Source organism: Podarcis filfolensis (assembly GCF_964270895.1).
Source record: "Podarcis filfolensis genome assembly, chromosome: 14".
Classification (NCBI taxonomy): Eukaryota; Metazoa; Chordata; class Lepidosauria; order Squamata; family Lacertidae; genus Podarcis; species Podarcis filfolensis.
The window spans coordinates 26248174-26259955 of record NC_139616.1 but is presented as its reverse complement, the minus strand read 5'-3'; the positions used below and the strand labels follow the sequence as shown (position 1 = coordinate 26259955).

General features: G+C 46.9%; 1 protein-coding gene across 1 annotated transcript in view; it reads right to left on the bottom strand.

Annotated features, from left to right (window-relative positions):
• The window catches only part of MAP2K5 (mitogen-activated protein kinase kinase 5), a 933658-nt gene that overhangs the window by 209039 nt on the left and 712837 nt on the right, over positions 1-11782 (bottom strand). The window lies entirely within an intron of this gene.

Below are 11782 nucleotides of genomic sequence, written 5' to 3'. Positions count from 1 at the left end.
TAGGATAGCAGCAGAACCCTTTACATCTGAGGTGGGAAAGCTCAGGAATGGGAGCTGACTGTGGCCCTCCAAACCTCTTTCCCTGGCCCCCAGGACTCTTCCCAGGGTACACCCAGGCCTTTTTGTACTCATGCCTCTGCCCTGCCTGAACTGAAGATGGAGGCAATGTTTAAATGAATATTTGCATAACCAGGCTCAACCACAAAAATTTGGTTGTGTTTAGACTAACTTTGTGAAGAATTTAGGCTCAGAAAAAGCTCAATATGGAGGCTAAATGGCCAAAATATTGGGAAATTTTGGAACAAGAAGGTGACAGATTGAAACTGCAGAGTTTTGAAAAATTAAAAGACAAAGTGCGAGATTGGCTTCATTACTATCAAATAAGAGAGGCCTATAATTTGGATAGAAAAATTGGCTTCCAGGTGGATAAATCGAAATTGGAAACAGAACTGTTAGAACCAAAAACTAAGATTTTGTCAAAGATGTATAACTTGCTGTTGAAATGGAACACGCAGGATGAAACGGTCAAATCAGCAATGATCAAATGGGCGCAGGATCTAGGTCATAATATTATGTTTGCTGATTGGGAGCAGTTGTGGACCACCGGTATGAAATTTACGGCATGTATTGCCTTAAAGGAGAACATTATGAAAATGATTTACAGGTGGTACATGACCCCAGTCAAGCTTGCTAAAATTTATCACCTGCCTGACAATAAATGTTGGAAATGTAAAGAAGCTGAGGGAACATTCTTTCACCTCTGGTGGACTTGCCCAAGAGTTAAGGCTTTCTGGGAAATGATATATAACGAACTTAAGAAAGTATTTAAAAGTACCTTCCCTAAGAAACCAGAGGCCTTTCTCTTGGGCATAGTTGGCCAATGGGTGCCAAAGAAAGACAGAACATTCTTTATGTATGCAACAACAGCAGCAAGAATACTTTTAGCTAAATATTGGAAGACACAGGATCTACCCACCGTGGAGGAATGGCAGATGCAAGTGATAGACTACATGGAGATGGCTGAAATGACTGGCAGAATCCGTGACCAGGGAGAAGAATCGATGGAACAGGACTGGAAAAAGTTTAAGGACTATCTACAAAAACACTGTAAAATCTTTGAGTGTCAATAGGATGTGGGAAGTAAAAGTAACAGGGTTTGTGTGACTTTGGTCAAAGGTGTGTGAAAAGAAGAATCTAAGAAAAAAAGGATAAGGGGTTATGAACAGAACAATATTATGTCATATTTTATAAGATGAGGTATGGATTAAAAAAATGGAAAATGGGGACATAATAATTAGAATATAACATTAAGTATGGTTGAAACAAGGTTTTGAATTTGCTGAATCTGATTGGAGTAAAGTGGAACACAAAAAAGGGGGATGTGAGGAGGTCAAGACAGAGGGGCATGGAACTTTATAAATTTAAGAAAGAGTGTTTTTCTTTTTTCTGTTTTTCTATTTTTCTTCTTTTCTTTTTTTCTGTCATATATTTTTGTTTTTCTTGAGCTTTATGTATGGAAATGATACATTTTGAAATGATGAATTCTTTGTTTTGTAAAACCTTAATAAATATGTATTTAAAAAAAATAATAGACTAACTTTGTGAAGAATTTAAAGAATATAAAGTAATAGATCAGGGAAAAACTTATAGGAAGGATATGAAGAACAGAGGTTAAGGGGAAATAGGTATAAAAGACGTGTGGTGTAGGTGGTGGAAGTCTTTTAAAATATTTTAATCAAGATTTGTATTTTGTAACATGGTAATACATACTTGTGTGTAAGTACAAATTTGAAATTATTGTTTATGGTAAATATTTTTCTGTTTTCTAACTTTTCTTTTTTTCTTCTCTTTTTTTCTAAACATTGTTTTGCAATATGTAAATAATTATGTTAATATGCATATATTTGAAATTTGTGTTTTATTTCTTTTTTTGACATTCTTGTATTATTTAATGAAATAATAAATATTTATTAATTACAATAAAAAAGAAGAAGATGGAGAGTTGTGTATGCACTGGAAACCTCTGACTTTTTAGTTGAACAAAGTTATGAGTCGCACCTCTTGCTTCTGGCTCCAGACATCACTGGAGTGTGGCCCTCAGTAGGCTGCTCGGGCTGGAAAATATCTCCCCCCATATGATGCCAGAAATCACTGCTCACCTCACAACAGTATCCAGCTGCAAAGGGAGTCCTTTGCTGTGGCTGCTACTGTTGCTACACCTCAAAGAGTGGTGTAGAAAAGAGAATGTGGACAGACCCCCCCCTGCCCCACCAGAGGCAGATTTAGGGGAGCGCGACCAGTGGATTTCAGCATCAACGTCAGCCCTTGTGGAAAGATAGCTGCCCAGATAGAAGTGATCAACATTTTCCAGTGATACACCGTTAAGCTGGATTTGTGGTGCTGCAAAGGGGTTGTTTTGTGCTTGTTGGTGCAGCACTTTTTAAAGCAGATGTCGGATGGCCATCTGTCAGGGATTCTTGAGCTGAGATTCCTGCTTTGCCAAGGGGGTTGTGCTAGATGACCCTTGATGTCCCTTCCAACGCTACAATTCCATGATTCTATTAGGGAATGCACTTGAGAGTGGTAATTGCTTCTGTGGAAGCATGGCTAGGGAGGCATCAGCTGTGGTGGGTGGGTGGAAGTCTCAGTCCATTTGAGATCCCAGCCATCTACTTTGGAGAAATCCAGGGGTAGATATTTCTCTCCCCTCTGCATCTCCCTTCAGATCCCTCCTCCTTCACCAAAGCAAGAGATCAGGTGCTGCCAATTACAGGCTGTCTTCCTGGTCCGTCTCCTGGCAAGCCAGCCACTTTGTTCGTCTAAGCCCATGTGGGGCGCAAAGGGTGGCTCATAGACTTCTGCAACCTGTGCAGGATTTCAGGATGGTTCAATTAAAGCAAAACACCTGAGGCTGTTTGGATCAGCAGGACTCAAGACAAATCCACAGGAAGCAATTAGAGGCAGCGACAGCGGTGGGCATCATACGTCACGAAACAAAGCCGGGTGGTGGTGGTGGTGTCTTATTAGGCCCAGCTCAGGTGGGGGCCACTTCTCCCTCCCCACATGCCCTGCAACAGTCAGAGCAATGGACCCCTGCACTGATGGTGACATTGCTCAGGATTATTTGAACCTCGGTTCTGGACTGCTTTGTGCAGCTAGTCATGAGGGGAAATGAAAACATCGCAGGGTAGGCTGTTGTTGTTATATCTGCCAGCCGCACCACCCGTCAGCCAGCATGCTGAGTATGCATATAGCACACCTGCAAGGAATTGTTCTTTTAGTGTAGCAGCACCTAGCCTTTGGAACTCCCTGCCTCTTGACACCAGGCAGGTGCTTTTACTGTACTCTTTTCAGTGCCTGCTAAAAACATTTTCATTTAGCAAACCCTGTTTATACATGGAGAATGCAGGCATGCATTTCGATCTTTCTGTTTGCCGTTGATTTTAATTATCTTTTGAAACTTTATAAATGCTTGTTTTGAACTGTCTTTCCTTGACACTTTTAAAGTCTGGGGTGTTTTTTGTTTTGTAAAGCACTTAGAGGTTTTATTACAATCCCATGATAGGCAAATGTTTTGAAATCAATAAACAAGATGCTTTTGCAAATGTGAGACTGTAACCCCAGCACCCAGTTTGGTTGTGAGTTGATTTTCTCATAGCCAAATAAATAAATAAAATCTTTCTCTTTAGGAGGGATTAATGACTTGACATCTTTGCAGGTTCAATCTCAGCTGCTGAGAATTTGGGGTCACCCTACAGGGCTCAACTTCACTCTTGGGGGGTGGACAGCTTGTGGTCTCCATTACATTACATACCAAGATTATGTCAGGAAAAATTCAAATTCTGCAACCTGAATAAGAAATATAGGCTAGCAAACAGGCTTTTGCACACAACCTTCTCCTTTGTGAGGAAGAACAAGGAATTCTGCAAGGTACTGAAGCCCCTACTCTGTATGTGCCCAGGGTAAGGGCCTGAGGAGCTTCTAATCCATATTCAGTGATCTTGTGGTTTTTTGTGTGTCCCCCTAGAGTGACGCCCTCCAAGTGCACCCAGAAACAGCCTCTACCCGTCCTGTGCCTGGGAGAAAAGTCATAAGCGGGAGCCAGATCAATCATTTACCCCGTGGCAAAGCATCACAGTCACCAGCTGAGTTCATTGCACGTCAGCTAGACTCGGCTGTGCCAGACCAGGCTGGCCTGGACCGATCCTGCTCCATAACAGCTATGAGGGCCTCTCTGAAGCTGCTTGAAACTGGTTTCCCAAGGAGATCCATGCAGGATTTTCAATTTAGATATAACAAAGTTTAAATCAGAAACCGGTTACGCTTATGGAGAGATGTATTCTCCATTGCCTGCTTGCCTAAGCCTGATGGAATAGAAAACATTTCAGCAGGTGCCTAAAAGTAGAAGCAGAAGGTGCACCTGCTGAATCTCCAGTGGCAGAGAGTTCCACAGGGCCAGGCCGATGACACCAAAGGCTCGGTTTCTTCTTGCTGTCAAATGTACACCACCAACATTTCACCAGTGTAGTGTAATGGTTAGAGTGTTGAACTAGGACCTGGGCGACCCGGATTTGAATGCCCATTCAGCCAGGAAGCTCCCTGGGTGACCCTTGGGCCAGTCACTCACACTCAGCCTAACCTACCTCACAGGGTTGTTATGGGGATAAAATGGGAAGTTGGAGAAACATATGCACCACCTTGAGCTCCTTGGAAGAACAGGTGGAATATAAATGTAATCAGGGGCAGCCCAAGACATTTTGGCACCTGAGGCGGATCCCAAAATGGCACACACACACACCCTCCCTGGCAGGGGAGGGAAGATCTGCATGTGGAACAAGGAGGGAAGAACGATTGACATCAGAATCTGCTACCCTGGTGAATCCTGCACCTTGCCTCATGGGTGGGCCGGCCCTGAATGTAATAAATAACAAACAAACTTCGCAAGGACAAATAGGTGGACCAACAGGAATAAGGCGGCTTCCTGTGTTCTTAGTTTGGTCCTCGAGGTGATGGAGAGAGAGACCCACGGGCAGTAATGGCAAGGGGGTGCCCGCTTCAAAGCCTAACAAATCTCCCCTGTGCCCTTGCCATTCATTATTCTTTCTTAAATTATTATGCCACCTTTCTGTTAAAAATGCCCCGCGCATTGCCACAGACTCCGGCTCTTTCCCCGTTTGCAATCCTAGCTCTGGGACCGTGTCGCCACCCAGGCGCCCTCCAGGTGGCGCCGTTGCGCAGCACATTCCCTTCCCACCCCAAAGAGAGTGGAGTCTTGGGGGCTTTGCAGGACTGCATTAACTTCCAACGCTGGTCTGGCTCTTTCAAGCAGGAGGTGCAGCTGCCCATTGCTTCATCCCCCCTCCCCCGGTGGTGCAACCACTTTTGCGGGTGGGTGGGTGCAGGGGTTGGACCAGTTGACCCTTGCAACTCGACGATTCTGTGGTTCTAAAGCAACCACTTGCACAATTCAGGTGTTGTGTACAGCCGTTCTGAGCTGGTGCCAAGCTCCATTTGCGCCCCTGTCCACTCTCCCGTTTGTGCCATTGTGCCAACAGGGGTGCATGGCTGGGGAGGGGTTCAGCAGGCCCAAACACCCCCAGCAGGTGTCTTTGCCGCCGCCCCATCAGTTGCTCCTTTCTTCCCTGAATTTTAAATCATCTGTGAAGGAAGCTGTAGATGCTATGAAGTGCAGGGCTGGTAAGACCCCCAGCGACCCACCCCACATCTTAATTTGTGGCTGTCCAATCCGCATACAGGGTGTTGGCCCCAGAGAACCTGCCTGACACCTCATAGCTCAAAAATATGCTTCTCTGAATCATCCCCAGCACTAAGAGCCACAGTTTGGGGTCTCCCCACCTCTTCTGGAAGTTGGCTGAAATTTGCATCTGTACATAGAAATCAGCATAGGCATATGTTATGCAAACAGGCCTGGTGGGCATGTCCCACCCCCCGCCAGGCCTGAGTCTTGCAAATCCCTAGCAACAGCCCTAAATGACAGCGCAGGGCCCTGGTTTCAAACCAGCTGACAGGTTGAAGATCCATATCTCATCCCCCAGATATGCGAGGGTGGGGTGAACCTTTTTGCACACCTCCCTTCCAGAATTTCTGCCTTCTTCCTGTGGTCTCTTGATGACGGGATGCATATAAATTTAATAAATAACTCTAAGGAGGTTTGCTACCTATGCAGAGGGAAGGATCAAAGAAGCAGGGAAACATCATGCTGAGGGAGGGTCTCAGCTCTCTCTCCAGGTGGAGTGGGGAGGCTTTTTCCTAGTTATAATAATAATATAATAATAATTTATTATTTATACCCCGCCCATCTGGCTGGGTTTCCCCAGCCACTCTGGGCGGCTTCCAACAAAACACTAAATTACAATAACCTATTAAACCTTAAAAGCTTCCCTAAACAGGGCTGCCTTTAGATGTCTTCTAAAAGTTTGGTAGTTGTTCTTCTCTTTGATATCTGGTGGGAGGGCGTTCCACAGGACGGGTGCCACTACCAAGAAGGCCCTCTGCCTGGTTCCCTGTAACTTGGCTTCTCGCAGTGAGAGAACCGCCAGAAGGCCCTCGGCGCTGGACCTCAGTGTCTGGGCTGAACGATGGGGGTGGAGACGCTCCTTCAGGTATACTGAGCTGAGGCCATTTAGGGCTTTAAAAGTCAGCACCAACACTTTGAATTGTGCTCGGAAACATACTGGGAGCCAGTGTAGGTCTTTTAAGACCGGTGTTATATGGTCTCGGCGGCCGCTCCCTGTCACCAGTCTAGCTGCCACATTTTGGATTAGTTGTAGTTTCCGGGTCACCTTCAAAGGTAGCCCCATGCAGAGCACACTGCAGTAGTCCAAGCGAGAGATAACCAGAGCATGCACCACTCTGGCGAGACAGTCTGCGGGCAGGTAGGGTCTCAGCCTGTGTACCAGATGGAGCTGGTAAACAGCTGCCCTGGACAGCTAGTTATTCCCCCCCCCCTTGCATTTATATCCCTCCTTATTCTCCAAGGAGCTCAAGGGGATGTACATGTTTCTCTCTCCCTCATTATTTAATCCCCACAACAACAGCCCTGCGAGGTAGGTTAGGCTGAGCGAGGCCGTGGCTGGCCTGCCCAGATCACACCCAGTGAGCTTCATGGCTGAGTGGGGATTCAAACCTTGGTCTCTCCCAGGTTCTAGCCTGACACTCTAACCACTGCACCACACTGTCTCTCATGCACTGGTGACACGGGCTCTGGCTGGGGTTCCCCCATCCCCTCCATATGAGTCCTGGGATAGGCCTGTGGTGCTTCTCCAACCCCCAGGCCCCCGGTGCCCCCTTACCTCCCATCCTCCAGAGCAGCCCCTTCCTGTCGTGTCCCAGATGCCCAGATGCTTTGCAGACCTGCCTGCTGGCCCTCTTCTCCTCTCTGAGAGCTGCTGCTGCATGGCTGCCTGGTTGCTGAGGCGAGGGCTGCCGGCTCCTGCCCAGTCAGCAGTTTGATTCAGCTTCCAAAAAAGGCACAGGCCAGCAGTTTGGATGCAGAGCGACCCTGAAATAGCCTCTCCCCCTCCCCACTTCTCCCTCTTGTCATTCCTCCATGGGTGGGGGGATCGGCAGAGGCGTTTTGTTTTGTCCTGGCCTGATATTCAGCAGGCACCCGAGCTGGAGGGGAATCTCCTTCCTAGGACCAGAGAAAGCTGCCTTATACCAAGTCAAACTGTTGGTCCATCTAGCCCAGTATTGTCTACACTGGCTGGCAGCAGCAGCTCTCCAGGATTCCAGGCAGGAGTCTCTCCCAACCCTACCTGGAGATGCTGCCGGGGAATTGAACCTGTTGCCTTCCGCTTGCAAGGCCCTGTTCCTGAGACTTGCGAACTACCCAGCCTAAAATAAACTTATAATGTCTGGTTTGCAAGACTTTGTGGCTTTGTTTAATGTTTTGTCGTTTTCTCAGAAGGTTGATAAAGTATGTATAATTATTGTTCTGTGCATATTAATCGCCAACGTGTTGCATGAATCCTCCTCCTTGTGGGCAGCAAAGCCCCCAGATTGGTTTGGCTCTTAACATTCCTAAAAAAAAAAGGGGGAGACAAGCAACCAACAAGTGCCTATAAATACCCCCAATTGCCGTTTGCCAACAAACTCTTTGTCACGCTCAGAGTTTGCCAGAGATAAAAAGCTGAGGACAGATTTGGTGGGAGGGGAGGTGTCAAAGATGGAGGACAGAACTATGGGAGGGTGGAGATTTGTCAAATGCACTGTGTCCCCACCCAGTCAGGAGCTTGGATTTTATTTTTTGGCTGGGGTGGGTGGGGGCAAAAGGCAGGAAGCACTGAGCCTAAAAGACTGGGCATGCCAAGTATAGGAGTCAAAAACCTCTGAGGCTACCCCCCCCCGGCAAAAAAAATCAGGGGCCTTTTAAAAATAGATCCTTTTGTTTGCCTCAACTACTGAAACAGGGTTTTCTCCCAGGATTCTAAGAGGGGTTACCAAATGAGACCATTTTGGTGTTGTATGACCTCCATTTATATGAATTATATATACAGTGGTACCTCAGGTTAAGAACTTAATTTGTTCTGGAGGTCCATTCTTAACCTGAAACTGTTCTTAACCTGAGGTACCACTTTAGCGAATGGGGCCTCCTGCTGCCGCTGCACGATTTCTGTTCTCATCCTGAGGTACAGTTCTTAACCCGAGGTACTATTTCTGGGTTAGCGGAGTCTGTAACCTGAAGCATCTGTAACCTGAAGCGTATTTAACCTGAGGGACCACTGTATATAAATTGGATGCTGCATGGCCCCTGACACATGTCTCTGCATGGCGAAGCAACCTTAGCGATGCCCCTGCCCTCAATCTATTCTATTATGATGCCTGCAAGAGTGTGCTGCAGCTTCTGCTTGTTTTATCCCAACTGCAGTAATATGCTGCATCTGGTCATAACATCATTGGAATGGGACCCAAAGGCTCATCCAGTCCAGCCCCCGGAAATGAAGGAATCCCAGCTAAGTTGTCTTGTTACTGTTTGTCTTGTTTGCATGTTGTTTTTTGAAAACTCAATAACCACAACTTTCTTTCTTTTTTTTAAAGCGTGCTGACCACACCCATTCCTGACTTGAAGGGTTGAGCAGCAATGATATCTCCATGCTCCAGTTTTCCCAGTTTGTCTCTGTTGGGCCCCCAAGCATAAGCTGAAAGTGCATCACTTATGTTTTGAAGACAGGTGCTTAACTTAGAACAACGATCTGTGTGCACAGTGTCCCCCAGTCCTTGGAAGGCAGAAAGTTGCAGCATTCAAGACTTTTTAGTTTAGAGAAAAGGTGAGTGAGAAGTAACACGAGAGTAAAACTTTAGGTGGCATGGAAAAAGTGAAAGGTTTTTCTCCCTCTCTCCTAGAAGTTGTGGACAACCAATGGAAGCTGAACACTTGAAGATTCAGGACAGAGAAGTCTTTCTTCACATAGTTAAACTGTGGAATTCTTTCCCACAGTCGGCTGCAATGGCTTGGCTTCTCCTTGCTGTCAAACTTTGGATTTCAAGCTCCTAAGTCCCATGGACTGCAAGAAGATCAAACCTATCCATTCTGAAGGAAATCAGCCCTGAGTGCTCACTGGAAGGACAGATCCTGAAGCTGAGGCTCCAATACCTTGGCCACCTCATGAGAAGAGAAGACACCCTGGATAAGACCCTGGTGTTGGGAAAGATTGAGGGCACAAGGAGAAGGGGACGACAGAGGACAAGATGGCTGGACAGTGTTCTCGAAGCCACAAACATGAGTCTGACCAAACTGCGGGAGGCAGTGGAAGACAGGAGTGCCTGGCGTGCTCTGGTCCATGGGGTCACAAAGAGTCAGACATGACTAAACGACTAAACAACAACAAAGAGTGCTTATTCATGCCAGTCCTATTCAGAACAAACCCACTGAAGTTGCTAAACACGACCAATTTCGGATCATAAATTTCAACAGGCCTTAGATGGCCATCTGTCAGGAATTGTTTAGTTGTGATTCCTGTACGATGGGGGGTTGGACTAGATGGCCACTGGGGTCCCTTCAAACTCCATAATTCCATAAATGCAGCCCAAACCCATCTCTTTTGCTTGCACACATTGATGTTGACGTATTAAAAATATTATTGAAAGTCACATTTAATACATTTGGCTTCAGTCTGCCTGCGCAGCTGTTTTAATCCAAGGCAGATGAGAGAGTTGGGGTGGGTGAGGAGACAGAAGGAGTCGCTTCCCAAACTGGTTTTGTAAACTTCAAACGGCCTGGAAAATCGCCAGTTATGTCAATCCCTTCTCCCCCCCCCCCCCCAAAAAAAGAAACCCACTGATGTCCTCCGTTCAAGATGTGGCAAACCTAAAAGATGCTAAATAAATAAATAAACCAGCTCAACTCCCTGAGCTGGAAGCAAACAGAACACTGGTGGATCTTTAATCCTATTCACGGTCCAGGCGGAATATAAATTCTGAGCAACCAATAAAGAAAAAAACCCTGTGCTGCATTTCAACCAGCTGGGGAGCTGCAGGATCCCAGCTGGCAAAGTCGTGTCTGGTGCCAACGAGTCTTGAAGAGGTGCCATTCTTGAGGGGTGGGGTGGAGAACGACTCTACGCTGGCATATCACCAGCACAACTCTGCCAGGGAGAGGAGACCAAAGCAGGAAGCATCAAAGGTGAAGAAAGCTTGGCAAGAATGCTAAACGCTTGCAGCCTCTGGGTCCTGCCACTGATGGCAGCATAATATTATGCTGGCAAAAAGGAAAAGGGCCAATGCATTGCAAGGGTAGCCAGTGTGGCAGACTCCAATAGGCCATGCCATGCTCCCACCAGCCATGGCACCATGCAGAGCTGATGGGAGCTGTAGTCCAACAAGACCTGGAGGACACCAGTTTGGGGAAGACTGACCAAGATGACCTGACCAGAAGCAACCTACGTACATCATCCGGCTGTTCCTTGGAGGGGCTTGCTGTCCTCCCCGGTAAGAACTGGAGAGCCTGGCTGCTGGATCAGTTCCAAAGGGGCGCATCTAGCCCACCATCCTTCCCCCACAGTGGCCAACCAGATGCCCACAGGGCAACATTTCTCCCCTCTTGCGGTTCCCAGCAGCTTGCATTCCAAAGCATACTGCCTCCGACAGTGACATCAAGGTAGAGCCATTAGGGAAGGGCCACAGCTCACTGCCTTGAATGCAGAAGGCCCAGGTTCAATCCCCATCTCCAGGTAGGGCTGGGAGAGGCTCCTGTGCAAATCCCTGGAGAGCTGCTGCCAGCCAGTGTAGAAACTACTGAACTATATGGAATGAATTTCTGATTCAGTATAAGGGAAGCTTCCAATACAGTGGTACCTCGGGTTACATACGCTTCAGGTTAGACTCTGCTAACCCAGAAATATTACCTCGGGTTAAGAACTTTGCTTCAGGATGAGAACAGAAATCGTGCTCCGGCAGCAGGAGGCCCCATTAGCTAAAGTGGTGCTTTAGGTTAAGAACAGTTTCAGGTTAAGAATGGACCTCTGGAACGAATTACTTAACCCGAGGTACCACTGTATTCCTTTTTGCTGGCCTCTGCCACCAACATTGCAAGCCAGGTGTGCAAAAGTGAAGGGTGATTTAACGCTCAGGTCTACCCCCCCCCAAAAAAAAATCCCTGGGAACTATAGAATCATAGAATTGTTGAGTTGGAAGACACCCGAAGGCTCATGTATCCCAACCCTCCTGTAGTTTCTCAAGAGTGATGGGAATTCCTAGAATGGCAGAGTTTGAAGGGACCATGAGGGTCATCTAGTCCAACCCCCTACGATGCATGAATCTT